The sequence below is a fragment of the Macaca thibetana genome, chromosome 5 (assembly GCF_024542745.1).
Source record: "Macaca thibetana thibetana isolate TM-01 chromosome 5, ASM2454274v1, whole genome shotgun sequence".
In the NCBI taxonomy this organism is placed as follows: Eukaryota; Metazoa; Chordata; class Mammalia; order Primates; family Cercopithecidae; genus Macaca; species Macaca thibetana.
This window is the reverse complement of record NC_065582.1, coordinates 116,981,070-117,001,120: the sequence shown is the minus strand read 5'-3', so window position 1 is coordinate 117,001,120 and position 20,051 is coordinate 116,981,070.

The window sequence follows — 20,051 nt, the reverse complement described above, 5'->3', positions numbered from 1 at the left end:
CCACATTAATAGATCAGAAAGCTCCATATTACTCATATGTGAATTCTCCAAAATTTGTTGTATAAATTTAGTGCAATCCCAATTAAAGTTTAAACTGTTTTTTTTACTAGAAACTGATAAACTAATTTTAAAATTTACATAAATATTCAAAACTTTAGAACAGTCAACATAGTTTTTAAAAGGAGGAATAAATGCTGATGATTTGTACTACTTGACTTTATATTTATTACTATATATAGCTACACTAATAAAGGTATTGGTATTGGCATCAACATGAACATATAAATCAAGGGTACACAATAGGCAATCCAATAATACACTTAATAGTCAATTGATTTTTGACAAAAGTTTAATGACAATTTAGTCCTTTAGAAAAGAATGTCTTTTGACAAATGGTGCTGAAACAATTGGATATTTATATGCAAAAATAAAATTCAATCCACATCTCACAGTGTGTACAAAACTTAGTGCAAAATCGATCTGTAATTCTTACTCTTAAGACCTAAAATCAGAGCAAAACTGTGGGCAAAAGTCCATTTACAGACTAAGATCAAATATTTACAACTCTCACATGTGATAACAAATTTGTATACAGAATATAGAAGGACAATTTCAAAACTTTGCAAAAAAAAAAAAAAAGAAAGTCTTAGCTTAGTGATAGAAAACCAAACAAAAGCTACAAGAAATGGGCAAACGATTTAAGCTGGCACTTCTTAAAAGAAGACATACAGATGGCAAAAAAGCACATAGAATCATGCTTGACACTTTAGTCATTAAGAAAATGAAATAAGACCACAGGCTGGGCATAGTGGCTCATGCCTGTAATCCCAGCACTTTGGGAGGACGAGATGAGGCACCTGGATCACCTCAGGTCAAGTGTTTGAGACGAGCCTGGCCAACATGGTGAAACCTCATCTCTACAAAAATACAAAAATTAGCCAGATGTGATGGCAGGTGCCTGCAATCCTAGCTACTTGGGAGGTTGAGATGGCAGAATGGCGTGAACCCAGGAGGTGGAGTTAGCAGTGAGCGGAAATCGTGCCATTGCGCTCCAGCCTGGGCAACAGAGAGAAACTCCTCAAAAAAAAAAAAAAAAAAAGAAAAGAAAAGAAAAAAAAAAAGAAATTAGCTATTGCTATGCATATAATGGAATGACTAAAATTAGAGAGTGACTAAATCAAATGTTGGTAAGTTGTGCAACAATTGAAATCTCATACAATGCTGGTTAGAATTAAAATGCTACAATTTATTTGGAAAACAGCTTGGCAGGTTCTCTTTCAAACCTGCATCTACCATATGACTCCAAAATTCCACACCTGAATATTTATCCAAGAAACATAAAAGTATATTTTTATATAATAAGGTGTATGCAAACGTCTCCAGTAGCTTTATTCATAATAGACAAAAGATGGAAACAACATAGATGTCCATCAATGTGTGAAAAAATATACATATTGTGGTGTGTATAATATGTATAGGTGTGTATGTTGGAATATTTATTATTTACATATTTATTTATAATTAATCAAATTGGCACAGATAGTAACATGAATGAATCTCAAAATAATTAAGAGGAGAAAAACAAAAAAATAATTCATGCTGTTAACAACCCTTACAATTCCAGACTTTGTAAACATAGGGTGATAAAAAGCAGATTGGTGTTTCTCTGAAAATAGGAATTTTGGAGAAACAAAAAGGAGGGATTGCAAGAGGGTACCAAGATATGTCACAACTTAGCAAGTTGTGTAACTTATATGTGCATTTTTTAATGTCAATTATACCTGAGTAAAGCTGTTAGAGATTATTTGATGAGGAAAAGAAGGCTTAATATTAAGTATGATTCTATTTACCTGAAATTCAAAAGCAGGCAAAACAATGGTTGTATCTCCTGGGAGGGTGTAAGGCCAGGAATTAATGCGAAGGGGTATGAGAAAAATTTCTAGAGTGTTTATGTTGTTCTATACCTTTACAGGTTTTTCACTTACACAGTTCCTACACTGGTTGAAATTCATGGATTGATAAACTTAAGAATTTTGGATTTTATTTATTCATACATTTCTATCAAAAACATCATAAGCAGCAAACTCTAGTTAGTCACAGGCATGTCAAAGTGTTTAGAAGTTGTTATGTTGATACCTGTAACTTACTTTGAATTGCATGAAAAATTTACCATGGGACAATGGATAGCCACAGAGAACAATTGGTGAATAGATATGTTTTAAAGCAAATATTGCCAAATATTAACTGTACAATTTATGTAGTGACTATGTGGAAGTTAACTATATATTACTTTCCAGTTTTTTGAATGTTTATATGTTTTATAATAAAAATAAACTTTATACTGAGATGAAACTACACACTCATAAGAAGGTATAAAATTAAAACAACCCGTGAGGCAATCTGAAGTCTTATGAACTGCTTATTGAGAAGCTGATATTATGATATTGGAAGATTCTTTCATTTTTAACAAAATTGAACACATGCAGTATGTTATGATATAGCAGTTTCATCCTTAGGTATGTGCACCAGAAAAGTTCACAAAAGTAATTATAAAGCACTTTATAGCAGCATTATTCATAATAGTAACAAACTTGAAACAACCTGGATGAAATGATTAGATAAAGCATAAAGCATGCTTCTGAGATGCTTTTCTTCTTGACATTGGTAGTGGTTATACAGATATGTTTATTTTATGGTCATTCTTTGAGCTGAATTATTTTTATATATGGCTTTTTTGTATATAGGCTATACTTTAGTAATCAATATTACACAATTGACTTTTTTTTCCAACAACTAGATGGAAAAGAGTACCTCCAACCACAGCAATACATGATACCTTAGATATTTTATGTTTAGGTCTAATAAAAATTCAAGTACACAAAATTCTTAATATTTGTCATCAGTCTGCACATATATGTGAATTTGGACAAATTGGTCAAAAAACAGATAACAAAATTGAGGCTTATTTTTTTCTCAGAAACTGTTTTTGAAATTGACTGAAGATGAAGGAAAAAGAGAAAGGAAGTCCCCAGTGATTCTCAGAGTAACAAATTGTCAACAGGAATGACACGAATAAGTCCAAATATGTATCATGGAAGAATTGACTAAAAACTCATCTGAGAAATATTTTTGCGACAATAGCACAGGTATTGAAACCAATATTGACTGAGTAACTCAGATGGGCTATAGAAAGGAATTGGAGAAGTGGTGGTAAACACAAAAATAGTGCAGTTGTCCCAGAACAATGCAGTAAATTTTGCCACAAAAGCATATAAGAATACATTGTTTTTTTCTTTTTTTGCTGGAAAGATCTCACACTGATAGAAAATGCATCAATCTAAGTATATGCTGTAAACATGCATCAAACATTAATAGCAATGGCAATAATAATAGCTATGCTCCGTTTGTTTCCCAAGGTTGTTTTGAAAAGTAGATTCTATTACCTCCGCATTATAGATATGAAAACGGAGACTTAGAGAATTTAAGTAACACCTAAAGTGAAGAAGCCACAATTTTTATATGGATCTTTCTGATTTTAGTGACCTTGGTGAGTAATTTTACTCATGTCCAGCTTCTATTAACATTTGAAAACAAAGTGTAACTATTTTTGTTTGTTTGCGTTTCATATAGAATGTATTCTGCTGTTGGAATTATGAAAATAAATTTGTGAAAATGTATTCAGGATTTTACTCTCTTTTAACATGCTTGCATTAGACGATAAAGGATCCAAAGTACTCTTGCATTACCCTCCCATGAAAAGAAAATCAGTAGAAAAGAAATTGACACACAAAAAATGATTGCACTTAAGCTGCCTCACGTAGGCATAATGTATTAAATTTATATCAAATTCATCTACTTTTACGATTATTTTCTATGGACTTAGGTCTCATGTTTAATATTTGAAGATATTTTCAAGATTAGGAGCTCAAGATATTTGTTTTGTTTTTTGAAAGACAGGCATTATTAACATTAGTGTTACACTACTGCCATCTTGTGAGTGTTCGGGACTCTTTTTTTGAAAGGATCTTTGCCAAATTGCATAAACTGGTATACTGTAGGGAGTAGTAAATTACCCCGATGACATAATACAGAGTGTAATATTCAACAGTGCTTTGCAATAAAAAGTCATGCTTAGTGAGGAAGGGTTTTAAATAATTTCAATATGACTTTCCTATGGAATGACTCTTAGCTATTTATCACAGTAACATAATTTTACTTATTTGTATATGTATATATTAAAATATAAATTAGCCTAAATTAATACACTTTACATAGGACTTTTATATGCATAGTCAAAAATTTGAAGAGTAGGCCTTACAAAAAGGAGTTAAATAATAACTGTCTAATTGTTTTCTAGTGGCCTTACAAATAGCTAAATGGCTGCAAGGAAGAAATTTGAATCAGTGATGATATGAAATTATTTATTCTTGAATGTTGTAGCTCAGGTAATCTAAACAATGTGTTTCTTTGCAAGCCAGGTATATGTATTCTTTATGAGGTTAGAAGTAAGTATAAAAATATTTTCAAGTTATGATTATTAAGAAACAATAATACCCTTCCCTTTCTCACAGCTATTTACTATCTTAAAATATTTGAACTGCATTTAACTAATAATAATTATTCTTTCAGGTCTCAGAATTATTTATTAGCACTTATTTATTATATTCCCACTTTAAATAGACCTATATTCTAAACTTTGATGTTTCACAAGGAAACAGTTTTTGTTGTTGTTGTTGCTGTTTTAATGTGTTCATATAGAATAATCTTTTCTTGGTAGAGATAATAATTAATCAAAGGTATAAAAATTATTTTATGTATTTGCATTATTTGATAAGGCAATGTAACCGAGATCTGTATTTTAACTTTTTCAATATTGGATCAAAAGTTCAAAATGATTGGTTAGAATCATTGGATACTTGCTTAACATTAAGATCATGATAGCAACTTACACTAACAAATCACTAGTTTTCAAATAACATTACAATTATTTTTTATATATTGAAAAGCAATGATACTCTTGCACATCAATTTTTACTGATTTACTATCTTAAAATTTACATATAAATTTTATGTGTCTCAACTACCACAAGTCTCTATTTAAAAGGTGATTTTGACCCATAAAAAGAAAATTAAGGTCTTTAGAATATAAATTGAACTGAGTTTTGTGATTAAATTAAAATGTGCTTGGCCAGGCGCGGTGGCTCATGCCTTTAATCTTATCACATTGGGAGGCGGAGGTGAGCAGATCACCTGAGCTTAGGAGTTCCAAAGCAGTCTGGTCAACATGGTGAAATCCCATCTCCACTAAAATACAAAAATTAGCCAGGCGTGGTGGCACCTGCCTGTTATCCCAACTACTTGGGAGGCTGAGGCAGGAGAACTGCTTGAACCTGAGAGGCAGAGGTTGCAATGAGCCAAGATCGTGCCACTACACTCCAGCCTGGGTGACAGAGCGAGACTCCATCTAAAAACAAAAACAAAAACAAAAACAAAAACAAAAACAAAACAAAACAAAACAAAACAAAAAAAGTTGTTCTTTAAAACAAAGAAATTACTCAATAATCAAGTACATCTATTTATTCAACTTAAAAAAGAAGTGCCAAAGAAATGAGGAAGGAGGCAGGAATGGAGAAAGAAAGAAAGGAAAACACAGAAAATATAAGAAGCCTTTAAAAATTTTAAGAGAGAACCTCATTTGCTTTTTGCCACTTGCAATTAGCTTGTATTTACATGTAATAGTCTCATTAATTTTCAAATGTATTATGAAAATAAACAGTACATCTAAAACACATTTTTGTTTCATAAAACCAATGTTTTTTGTTGTTGTTTGTTTGCTTTTATTTTCAGAACAACAGCTAGAAGACAAGAATCAAAGTGAAAATGCCTTTCTGGGGGCGATTACTGAAAATCAGCATTGAGCCAAAGGACTTCAGAGAGAAAAGCAAAGCCAAGTCAATGGCCAACTATTTCAAATACGTTATTTAGAACAAGAGTGACATAAGATTTAAACTGTTACTACTCTTGGAAAAATTGAGAAAATTAAATGCTACACAATTTCCTCTATAAGAGAATCCAACAAAATTGATTATCAGTGATAAACGTAAGATTACCGAAATTCATATTTTTTTTGTCTATGTAGGTTTCTTCTTGTTCTGTTCAATTATTTCTTTTTTTTTTTTTTTTTTTTTTTTTTTTTTTTTTTTTTAGACACAGTCTCTCTCTGTCGTCCAGGCTGGAGTGCAGTGGTGCAATCTCAGCTCACTGCAAGCTCCGCCTCCCGGGTTCACACCATTCTCCTGCCTCAGCCTCCCGAGTAGCTGGGACTACAGGCGCCCACCACCATGCCCGGCTAATTTTTTGTATTTTTAGTAGAGACGGGGTTTCACCGTGTTAGCCAGGATGGTTTTGATCTCCTGAGCTTGTGATCTGCCCACCTGGGCGTCCCAAAGTGCTGGGATTACAGGCTTGAGCCACCGTGCCCGGCCTTATTTCAATTTTCTTTATCATTAGGCTATGAAAAATTTTAAGGGTAGACTTTTGGCTCTCTTACTGAACTGTCTTATAGTGCAAGGCTCCTGTAAAGAGGTTAATATAGTTTTGAAGACAGTTACACATCTTTCTTTCTTTTCTTTCTTTCTTTATTTGTTTCTTTGTTTCTTTCTTTCTCTTTCTTTTTTTTTTTAACATTCATACAGAAAGTGCAAAATTGGTTAACACATAACTGGTAATATCATAACATTAAAAACTGGGATTTCACCTTAAATCACCAAAGAAACAAACAACATTTGAAGCATCACCACCTTTAACTACTACTAAATGCATTTCACTTGTTAATCAAGGAAAAGACTTGACTTTTTAAGCTTGTTTTCATTTATACTTGACAATTAAATGGATAATTTTGATTCTGTTTGTCATATCAAATATTTCCCATTATACTTCAAATAAATTCCCTTTTAGCTGACATCTGCTGAAATAGTGTTGCCATTTTCAACTGAAGCAACTGAAGGATTTCTGAGTATGACATACTTTTAGGTATAAAATAAATATTCTTGAGTTTTATTTAGTTTTATTGTAACACTATAATTAAGAGAGTATATGAAATGAGTAATTTAAACAAGTACCTGTTTCCATAGATTCAGGGTAATCTAATCACTGTTTTCCAATTTTCTCTGTTTTGTTTCCACTGATGTAAACATTTTTCAAGGTATCCCATTTACCTATGGAAATAACTTTATGTAAATAGCCACTTTCTCCAACTATTGAATGTATTTCTCACAATATGAAAACCCCAACTTGGTAATTTGACCTCTAAAATTACAGTGAGAGACTAGGAAAATATGTGGATGGGATAATTTATACAAGATGGAGTTTTACTCTTATTAGAGCCTTTGAAACTATCGAAAAATATCTGAATTAAGCAAAGATCCTTCTTAGAGTAAATTATAGAACCTATTACCGTGTCTATGATTGAACAGGCTGAAGAGTTTTAACTATGCTCTGCTGCCTGATAACTTACTTGAATAAAATTTTATCTTATTTTTGCAAAGGGTTTAAAATTACTTCCGGCAATATGTGAGGCTCATCAGTTTCTATTTATACTTCTTTAATACTTAAGCCTATGATGAGCATCAGTGCACGGTGCATTCTACAGAGACTCACAATCTCATTTACATATTGACTCAACCTGGACTGGCATTTATGATAATGATTCAAAGACCTTTATACCTTTACAAAATTCCCTAATAAAACACTGGCATTTGTTTATTTGGAAGGCAGCACTTTATGGTTTTTTAATTATTGCTGTATATTATTGCCTTTTTTAATTACTTGAGGGCATATATGTTGGACATGCTCTTTATAAAAAACTAAAAGAAAAACTCTGAATAGCTATTATCATCGCTACTCAAACATTGCAGGCATGGATCTGTAATATAATTTACTACCTCCATTACTGTAAAACTTCTTTATAATCTTACATAGCCACTGGAACTACTTCAATCATTTTTAATCATTTCATTTAAAATGCTTGTCCTTAAACAGGTAATAAATTCTGTGTGATTTTTATACCTGGTATACTATGGGGAAATATCATAGTGATCACAAAGCTAATTGCCTAAAATGGCAATAAGTAAAAATAGTTGTTAATGCATGATGCACTCTGACTTTTAAAAGATTTTCTATAATGTGATTTTAGCACTAATTACATAGATCAATACTGACTTTAGGCTTGCATTTTTTGGATACAATTAGGGCTTCAGTGATAAAAGCTGGGAGAAAAGCAAAATTATGTTTCCAATATAGGCAAATTAAGTGATTAAACATAAGGCTTAATTGGAGCATCAATATAGCATTGCTTTTCACGTCTTACCAGAGGAATAGAAAACAGAGAAGGAATTATTGAACCACTTGGATCATATTAGTAACTTTTTTTTTTTACCATACATCATGTAAATGCATATATTGTAGAATAAGATCCTCACCAAAAAATAGATTAAGCATCTAGCAGCAAGAACACTGTAAAGCATTATATGCAACATTGACATACTCTATGTTCAACCACGTTATAATTTACTGCAAACAATTCCGCATCAAATGCTACCAGAACCCTTGCCACTCAGCCCTAGAAAGTCAAAATGAACTTTAATACTAGCTGTCACAAGTATGGCAAGCCATGTTCTTCTGGATTCACACTGGTGTTCATAATCCAGCAGAGAATAAAAAACAGTATCACAACCAGGATAGGTGTTACCAGAAGCTTCAAATTCCATTTCTGTTTAGGTATTGAACTTTCCTACCTCATGCTGCAGTCCTTGAATGTACCACTTCCTTGTAAATTGGAGCTGTTATTACGAGCCTACATACTATGGTTTTAATGAATTCTTTGCTAAATTGAAGCATCTACCATCATCATATGCTCTTTTTTACTCTCAACAGAGGAAAGGAAACTCCAGTGTTCACAGAGGAATTTGGAAAACCTTTCCTAGACTTATTCTTTGTCTTGATGTCTCTTTTTGTTTAATGTTAAAACAGCCACACAGCATTTCTCATGATTAATCTTTGCCTTATCCAAATTTTCATTATTTTCTTTTAACCTAATTGTATCATTATTTTTTTATTCTATTTTTGTTTTAGATTCAGGGGGATACATGAGCATTTGTTAAAGGGTGTATTGTGTAATGCTGAGATTTGGATTTTTATTCATTTCATAATGCAGGCAGTGAACACATATCCAAAAGGAAGTTTTCCAACCCCTTCTTTCCTCCCTTCCAACTTTCAGGTACCCAGTGCCTACTGTTCCCATCTTCATATCCTTTTGTACTCAAGATTTAGCTCCACTTCTAAGTGAGAACATGTAGTATTTGATGTTTGTTCCCTTGTTAATTCTCTTAGGATAATGGCTTCCTACTGTACCTATTCTGCTGCAAAGGACATTCATTCTGTTTATGGCTATGTGGTATTCCATGGTGTATATGTACTCCATTTTCTTTATTTAGTCCACCTCTGATGGACACATAGGTTGACTTTATGTCTTCATTATTGTTAATAGTGCTGCGATGAACATGCGACTTCTTGTGTCTTTTTGGTAGAACGATTTATTTTCCTTGAGGTATATATTCAGTAAGGAGATTACTGGGTAAAATGGTCATTCCATTTTTAGTTTTCTGAGAAATATCCAAACTGCTTTCCATACTGGCTAAACTAATTTACATTCCCACGAATGGTGTATAAGTGTTCGCTTTCTCCATAGCCTCACAAACAGGATTATTTTTGTCTTATTAATGAAAGCCATTCTGACTTTCTCAGGTAGCATCCAAGATGGCCGAATAGGAAAAGCTCCAGCCTCCAACTCCCAGCGTGAGCGACACAGAAGACAGGTGATTTCTGCATTTTCAACTGAGGTACTGGGTTCATCTCACTGGGGCATGTCAGACAGTTGATGCTGGTCCGCGGGTGCAGCCTGATCAGCGAGAGTTGAAGCAGGGCGAGGCATCACCTCACCTGGGAAGCAAAGGGGGAAGGGAACTCCCTTTCCTAGCCAAGGGAAATTGAGACTCACAACACCTGGAAAATTGGATAACTCTCACCCTAATACTGTGCTTTACTAAGGGTCTTAGCAAATGGCACACCAGGAGATTATATCCCACACCTGGCCCGGAGGGTCCCACTCCTACGGAGCCTCCCTCATTGCTAGCACAGCAGTCAGAGATCTAACTGCAAGGCAGCAATGAGGCTGGGGGAGGGGCGCCCACCATTGCTGATGCTTAAGTAGGTAAGCAAAGCCGCTAGGAAGCTCGAATTGGGTGGAGCCCCCCGCTACTCAAGGAGGCCTGCCTGCCTCTGTAGACTCCACCTCTGGGCACAGGGCATAGCTAAACAAAAAGCAGCAGAAACCTCTGTAGATGTAAATGTCTCTGTCTGACAGCTTTGAAGAGAGCAGTGTTCTCCCAGCACGGAGGTTGAGATCTGAGAATGGACAGACTGCCTGCTCAAGTGGATCTCTGACCCCTGATAGCCTAACTGGGAGACATCCCCCACTAGGGGAAGACCAACACATCACACCTCACACAACTGGGTACACCCTGAGACAAAGCTTCCAGAGCAAGAATCAGACAGCAACACTCGCTGTTCAGCAATATTCTATCTTCTGCAGCCTCTGCTGCTGATACCCAGGCAAACAGGGTCTAGAGTGGACCTCAAGCAAACTCCAACAGACCTGCAACTGAGGGTCCTGACTGTTAGAAGGAAAACTAACAAACAGAAAGGACATCCACACCAAAACCCCATCAGTATGTCACCATCATCAAAGACCAAAAGCAGATAAAACAACAAAGATGGGGAAAAAGCAGTGCAGAAAAGCTGGAAACTCAAAAAATCAGAGCGCATCTCCCCCTCCAAAGGAACACAGCTCATTGCCAGCAATGGAAAAAAGCTGAAGGGAGAATGACTTTGACGAGTTGAGAGAAGAGGGCTTCAGTTGATCAAACTTCTCAGAGCTAAAGGAGGAACTACGTAACTAGCACAAAGAAACTAAAAACCTTGAAAAAAGAATGGATGAACGGATAACTAGAATAATCAATGCCAAAAAGACCTTAAAAGAACTGATAGAGATGAAAAGTATGACATGAGAACTACGTGACAAATGCACAAGCTTCAGTAACTGACCCGATCAACTGGAAGAAGATCATCAGTGATTGAAGATCAAATGAATGAAATGAAGCGAGAAGAGAAATGTAGAGAAAAAAGAGTAAAAAGAAATGAACAAAGCCTCCAAGAAATATGGGATGACGTGAAAAGACCAAACCTACGTCTGATTGGTGTACCCGAAAGCGACGGGGAAAATGGAACCAAGTTGGAAAACACTCTGCAGGATATCATCCAGGAGAACTTCCCCAACCTAGTAAGGCAGGCCAACATTCAAATTCAGGAAATACAGGGAATATCACAAATATACTCCTCAAGAAGAGCAACTCCAAGACACATAGTATCAGATTCATCAAAGTTGAAATGACGGAAAAAATGTTAAGGGCAGCCAGAGAGAAAGGTCGGGTTACCCACAAAGGGAAGCCCATCAGACTAACAGCAGATCTCTTGGCAGAAACTCTCCAAGCCAGAAGAGAGTGGGGGCCAATATTAAACATTCTTAAAGAAAAGAATTTTCAACCCAGAATTTCATATCCAGCCAAGCTAAGTTTCATAAGTGAAAGAGAAATAAAATCCTTTACAGACAAGCAAATGCTTAGAGATTTTGTCACCACCAGGCCTGCCCTACAAGAGATCCTGAAGGAAGCACTAAACATGGAAAGGAAAAACCGGTACCAGCCATTGCAAAAACATGCTAAAATGTAAAGTCCATCGATGCTAGGAAGAAACTGTATCAACTAACGAGCAAAATAACCAGCTAATATCATAATGACAGGATCAAGTTCACACATAACAATATTAACTTTAAATGTAAATGGACTAAATGGTCCAATTAAAAGATACAGTTTGCTGTATTCAGGAGATGCATCTCACATGCAGAGTCACACATAGGCTCAAAATAAAAGGATCCAGGAAGATCTACCAAGCAAATGGAAAACAAAACAAAACAAAACAAAAAGCAGGGGTTGCAATCTTAGTCTCTGATAAAACAGACTTTAAATCATCAAAGATCAAAAGAGACAAAGAAGGCCATTACATAATGGTAAAAGGATTAATTCATCAGGAAGAGCTAACTATCATAAATATATATACACCCAATACAGGAGCACCCAGATTCATAAAGCAAGTCCTTAGAGACTTACAAAGAGACTTAGATTCCCATACAATAATAACGGGAGACTTTAACACCCCACTGTAAACATTAGACAGATCAACGAGACAGAAAGTTAACAAAGATATCCAGGCATTGAACTCAACTCTGCACCAAGCGGATCTCATAGACATCTACAGAACTCTCCACCCCAAATAAGCAGCACTATTCACAATAGCAAAGACTTGGACTCAACCCAAATGTCCATCAGTGACAAACTGGATTAAGAAAATGTGGCACATATACACCATGGAATACCATGCAGCCATAAAAAAGGATGAGTTTGTGTGCTTTGTAGGGACATAGATGCGGCTGGAAACCATCATTCTCAGCAAACTATCACAAGAACAGAAAACCAAACACTGCGTGTTCTCACTCATAGGTGAGAATTGAACAACAAGATCACTTGGACACAGGAAGGGGAACATCACACACCAGGGCCTATTGTGGGGAGGGGACAGTGGGGAGGGATAGCATTAGGAGATACACCTAATGTAACTGACAAGTTAATGGGTACAACACACCAACATGGCACATGTATACATATGTAACAAACCTGCATGTTGTGCACATGTACCCTAGAACTTAAAGTATAGTAATAAAAAAAAAATTAAAAAAATAAAAATAAAAAATAAAAGCCAATCTGACTAGTGTGATATGTTATCATTGTGCTTTTTATTTTCATTTATCTGATAGTTAGTAATGATGGCATTTTTTCCATGTGTTTCTTGGCCACTTGTTTGTCGTCCTTTGAGAAGTGTCTGTTCATGTCTTTTGCTCACTTTATTTTCATTTATTCTATTTTATTTTACTTCAAAATTTCTGTGGTGCAGGTTGCTTTTGGTTACATGGATTAGTTCTTTAACAGTGATTTATGAGATTTTGGTGCACTTGTCACCCAAGCAGTGTACTCTTTGCCCAATATGTAGTTGTTTATCCCTTATACCCCTCCCAGCATTTCCCTTGAGTCCCCAAAATCTACTACATTCTTATGCCTTTTCTTCCTCCTAGCTTAGCTCCCACTTATAAGATAAAACATAGGATATTTGCTTTTCCATTCCTGAATTTCTTCACTTAGAATAATGGCCTCCAGCTCCATCCAACCTGCTGCAAAGGCCATTGTTTTGTTCTATTTTTTGGCTGAGTAGTGTTTCACGGTATATATACATATACCACATTTTCTTTATCCAGGTGCTGGTTGATGAGCATTTAGTTTCATATTTTTACAATTGCAAATTGTGCTGCTATAATATAAACATAAACTTGTATGCATGTGTCTCTTTCATATAATGAATTATTTTCCTTTGGGTAGATACTTTATCTGTTTTTTTCTTGCTGAATTAAATTCCTTATGTATTCCACTTACTCTGTTAATTTTTTCTTTCTTCTGGCTGTGCAGAAGCTCTTCAGTATAATTAGGTCCCACTTGTCAGTTTTTGGTTTTGTTGAAATTATTTTTGTGGACTCAGTCATACATTATTTCCCAAGACTGATGTCCAGAAAAGTATTTTCTGTTTTCTCCTAGAGTTTTTATAGTTTGAGGTCTTATATTTAAGTCTTTGATCCATCTTGAGTTAATTTTTGTTGATGGTGAGAGGTAGGGGAATCCAGCTTTATTCTTTTGCATATGCTTAACCAGTTTTCTTAGCACTATTTATTCAATAAAGCTTCTGTTCCTCATTGTTTATTTTTGTCAACTTTGTCAAAGTTAACTTGGTTTTAGATATACTGCTTTATTTTGGAGTTCTGTAGTCTATTGAATGGATCTATGTGTCTATATTTGTACCAATACTATGCTGTTCTAGTTATTATAGCCTTATAGTACATTTTGAAGTCGAATCATGTGATGCCTCTGGCTTTTCTCTTTTTGTTTAGGATTCTTTTGGTTATTTGGGATCTTTTTTATTCCACAGAAATTTTAGAATTTTTTTCTAATTTGAAATATGATGTTGGCAATTTGATAGGAAAAGCACCAAATATGTTGTTTGCTTTGGGTAGTACGGACATTTTACTGATATTTATAAGATGACCATCCCAAGGCACATTGTTGTCACACTTCCCAAGGACAATGTGAAAAAAAAAACAAAAAACAAAAAACAAACAAAAAAAAAAAAACAGAAAAAAAAAAATCTTAAAAGAAGCTAGAGGAAAGATTCATGTCACCTATAAAGGGAGCCCCATCAGGCTAAGAATGGGTTTCTCAGGAGAAACCTTACAAGCCAGAAGAGATTGGCAACCTATTTTCAGCATTCTTAAAGAAATAAAATTCTAACCAAGAATATCATATTCTGCTAAACTAATCTCTGTAGGAAAAATTAAGAAGTGAAGGCTATATAAAACCTTTCCCAAGCAAGCAATTACTAAGGTAATTTGTTACCACTACCCTGGCCTTACAAGAGGTGCTTAAGGAAGTAATAAACATGTAAACAAAGGAAAAATATCTGTTACCCCATAAATATAGAGCTCACAGACCCTATAAAGCAACCACACAATCAAGACTACAAAGAAACCAGCTAACAACACCACCGCAACAATAACAAAACCTCTCATATCGATATTAATCTTAAATGTAAATGGTTAAATGCCCCATTTAAAAGATATAGAATGCCAAGTTGGATTAAAAAAACTAAAAAAAAAAAAAAAAAAAAAAACCCAAAAAAACTATGACCCAATATTTTCCTGTCTTCATGAGATCTGTCTCATAGGTAATGATACCCATAGGCTCAAAGTAAAGGGATGGAAAAAGAGCAACACTCATGAAAATGGAAAACACAAAAAAAGAACAGATTGCTATTCTTGTATCAAATAAAACCAACTTTAAACCTCCAACAGTAAAAAAGGACAAAGAAGGGCATTACATAATGATAAAGAGTTCAGTTCAACAAGAAGACTATCCTAAATACATATGCATCCAACACTGGAGCACTAGATTTGTAAAACAAGTACTTCTAGATCTACAAAAAGACTTAGCCACACAATAATAGTGTGGGACTTCAACACCCAACTGACAGTGTTGAATTTAAATTGCATCAAGGCCAAAAACTGCATCAAGACGGAAAACCAACAAAGAAATTATGTACTTAAATTCAACGCTTGACAAATTGAACCTAACAGACATCTGTAGAATACTCCAACTAACAACCACAGCATATACATTCTTCTCATCATCTGCACATGGTATATGCTCTAAGATCCACTACATGTTTGGCCATAAAGCAACAGTCAATAAATTTTAAAAAATAGAAATTTTGCCAAGGTTGTTTTTGGAGCACAGTAGCCTAGAAATACAAATCAATACCAAGAGGAATTCTCAAAACCATGCAACTCTATAGAAACTAAGCTACTTGTTTTTGAATAACATTTGGGAAAACAATAAAATTAAGGCAGAAATCAAACTTATTTGTACATTTAGATTGGAATTGGATCCTTAATATGACTCAGGGCACCAAACTATCAGAAAAGATGTTGGTCTTAGCCCAGGAGCAGGGTTTTACTTATTGAAACAACACCTGTGCAAAATTAGAAATATGAAAAAAAGTGACACTTGGATTTGGGGAATTTTCTACTGCTACTCTGTCAGGGAGAAGAGGCCAGAATATTCCTCTTCCTGAAAATGACTTGAGGTTTTAGCATTTCAATGTGGAATTCTGCATGTCCTTTATCATAGAAATAATATCAGGCTATTAAACTGTTTTTTTCTTCAGAATTAAACTAATGGTCCATCCTTGTATGAATAATAACTTTAAACAATATCTGATTTTAATTGAAGTGTTTTTTTCTGTTTGAATTTATTACAGTATTTTATGTGATTATATTTAAGTCTGTCATTTTGCTGTATGTTCTATTTGTCCCACATTTTTTTGTTTTTTCTTTCTTTCTACTTTTTTTGAATCAATCAGGTATTATCTTTCATTTTTTTCTTATTTAAATTATAAGTATTTGTTAAGATTTTAGTTTTATATATATGTTTATTTATATTTTTTAAAAATTAATGTGTCTAGTGCTCACATTACTGATTAGAATATGTCATCTTAATTTGTCTACCTTGACTTAATATTAATTCCTTCATCTATATTAATTTTAAATAATAATCTTTCATTTATGCTGCTCTTATTCTTTCTTCCTTATTGTCATTCACTTTGCCTGCTTTTATTTTTATAATCAGACAATGCAGTGTCATTTTTAAAACAGTTATGCCTTTTAAAGGCATTTTAAAAATAAATGGAAACTTTCCATATTTACCTACAAATTTCTTACGTCTAGTGTTTCTTATTCTTTATGTTGATCCAAGTGCCCATCTATATTCTTCATTTCCTTCCAGATTTACTCTCCCAGAAATGTTAAGAAAATTCCAGGAGACTTAATCTGCCATTGATTAATTTTCTCAAATTGTCTAGCTGAAGTATCTTTATTTTACCATCATTTTTGAGCTAGACTTACTGGATTTACAATATAGGTTCAAAGTACATTATTCCCTTTTCTTCTTGTAAGAAAACAGCAGGCATTCTTATTGTAATTCTGGCCACAAGTTAGTAGTTGACCTCATGTGACAGGGCACAGTCAAAATACAGCCAATACTTTGTTTCATGCACAGAATTATTTAAAATATTATATAAAATTAACTCCAGGCTTTGTGTAGAAGGCATATATGAAATGTAAATGAAATCTGTGGTTATACTTGGGTCTCAATCCTAACATATCTCATTATGTATATGCAAAATGTATTCCAAAATCTGAAAAATATCCAAAATCTCAAACACCTCTGGTCCCAAGAATTTTGGATAAGTGATACGCGACCTGTATAGTTTCACAGCTCACTGAGGCTTTTTACATTTTATTCATTTACTTTTTGTTTATCCTCTGTGTTCAAATTAGGATAATATCTATTCACATGTCATGTTTACTAATGTTTTCTTATAGAAGAACATTTTTAGAAGTTTAATAAGTTTCACTTTCATCATGTTTTTCAAGTCTTGAGGAGATTGCCAGGTAGAAATTGGGAAAATCTAGTCTACAATATAGAAGGAAGATTTGAGCTAAAATATATTTGAGGGTATGGATAATCATGTAGATATACAAATTTCCCCAGGTTGGATGTAAGAAGAAGAGACAAAGTCAAGGAAATGAATCTGGAGAAAAACACCGTTACTTAACTGGATGTTGAAGAAGAGTAAAGAAATAACCTTGAAGAAAAGATATGAAATAAATATGAAAAACTACAAGAGAAGCATTTGGCAAATGCAAAGAGAGATTTTAGAAAAAAAAGCTGTGGTTATCAGTATCAGATAGACAGAAATGCTTAGTAAGAAAAGGGAAGAGAAATCTCCTTTGAACTTGGCCTTTGTAAAGTTTACTTGTCTTTTTAAGATTCATCCACAGTGTCGGGAAATGTTAGGTAAGAAAGCAAAAAGAAGCATAGTCAATTCTTTTCAGAAACTTGTCAGAGTAGATAGAGAATTAACATGTACTACTGAAGGAAGGACTCACCTCGAAACAACTAATGTTGTAAATGTAGCACAGACTGACATAGAAGGGGCAAAACAAAAAATGCAATTAATGAAATGAAGCTTCAATGAGAAAATAAGCATGTTATCAAAACATGGTATCAGAAAATAAAGCTGATCAGAAAGAAAATGACTGAGAACCTGAAGTAAAACTCAAATCCCTCAGGTTTTTAATTCCACACCCTGTAAACCTTTCACTCATTATTCAGGCCTTTCTTTTTGTCCCCATTTAAAATACTCAGTTTTCTTGATTTAGCGTGGTTCCTCAATCCTATTCCTTGAAACATTCCATAGTCTAGAAAGCTAACAGTGACTTGGACCTGGGAATTGCTGCTTGTAAAATGAGAGATCCAAAAAGAAAAAAGAGATCTGAGAAGAAAAAATTCCTTTTACCTCTTTAATATAAGAACATGAACCTTTCACATCTCAACGTGGGATTCCATATATACATCACTATGGAAATAAACTGTTTTTTTTTTTCTGTAGGAAAAATATCAATACACAATTAAAATATGTAAATAAAATCAACATATTATAGAGTAGAACCTATGATTCATACACACATACATGGTATAACATAATCTTACTGTAGCAATATGTTAGGTTTTAGAGACATTGATATATGTGTGAATAGTAATATATATGTATATATCTGTATATACAGACACAGAAACACATTCTGCTTATCAGAGTCTGTGTTACTTTCCTATTCTATTAAAACAAATTACCACAAACTTGGTACCCTAAACAACATGAATTTTTCATCTTATAGGAGGTCAGTCCTCTAAGTGAGACAGTAGGGCTGCTTTCCTTCTAGAGCCTCTAGGGTTAAATCTGTTTCCTGGCTCTTCCTGTCTTCTAGAGGTTGCCTTCATTCCTTATCTTGTGACTCCATATCACTCCAATCTCTACTTTCCCTGTCATATGTTTTCTAATCATCTTGCTTTGTTTTTATAAGGACCGTTGTGAATACATTAGAGCCATCTAGACAACTGAGAATAAATCTCCCAATCTCAAGATCCTTAATTTAATCACATTTTCTAATTTCCTTTTGTAACATACAGTAGCCTCAGGATTCAGGAATTAAGATATACTTTGTTTTTGTTGGAAGGCCGGTATTTTTCTGTTTATCCCAGATTCAAAAAGATAGAAAGATGCTATAAAATGTATTATTAGAGATTTGTTTAAAATGCTTTATTGTTGTTTCTTCTCTCCAATCAATTTGATTTATTAGTCATTAAGCCAGACACTTATATAGATAAGAAGCTTTTTAAGAATTTCGATTAAAAAAATCTTAAAATACATACATTACTCAGTTAATAAAATCTATTTAGCTTCTTCTAGATGTCTTAAAAATTGAAATTTTGTTTTTAAAATCCATTGTATTAATATTGATAAGACCCATCAAGTGTACAATTTCATTCCCCTGAAATGACTCATTTTCTTCTAGGTGGTTTGTGAAGCCTCATTGCACAGTAATAGGAATTTAATGGCAGAATGCCTCAATTAAACTATCATTATCCCAGGGATGTTCTCACCTTACCTTTCAATTGTTATTATCTGCAGATGTGCTTTTGGGCTCAAGATTATTTTAAGGTGAAAAGATCTTCATTATAAAACCACAGGTTAAGAGAATAGCCATCAACCAGCTACTAAAATAATTTAGAGTAAGTAATTTTGCATCCATGTGTATTACTTTTAATGATGCCATACACAAAAGTAGTTTGGTCTTCAGACCTTTATTAGAATCTTACTTTTTTTCTGAAAATTAGTGTTATATCATTTATAATTTTGTTCTGTATATTTTGCAGAAGGTAAACCACTCTTTGGATCATTAATTATATTTTTTATATTTAACCAGATAATACTTTTTTCCCTGTATTTGGGAAGTCTCAGAAATGAATATAATTTTTCAGTCAGCTAGAGGTCAGATTTTGGGCAACTCAGTTAACCATTTCAAGCCTGGAAATGTTAAACAAGGGGAAAAAAAAGAAAGAAAGAATACACTGTCAGATAAGAATTGAATATCTTTTATATGAGAAGAAATTAAATATCAGAGAAAATACAAACTTTCATCAGAAAGAACATTTAGTGTGTCAAAATTCTGATTGCAATGTTTCTTTTTTCTTTTACCAGAAGTGTACAAGCATAGATTTCATGTTCATTTATTATATATGTGGTTGGAATAAAGATATAATTCTATGATTTTTTTTAGACCTGCCTCATTATAATTCACAAGAAAAGCATGTAGAAAG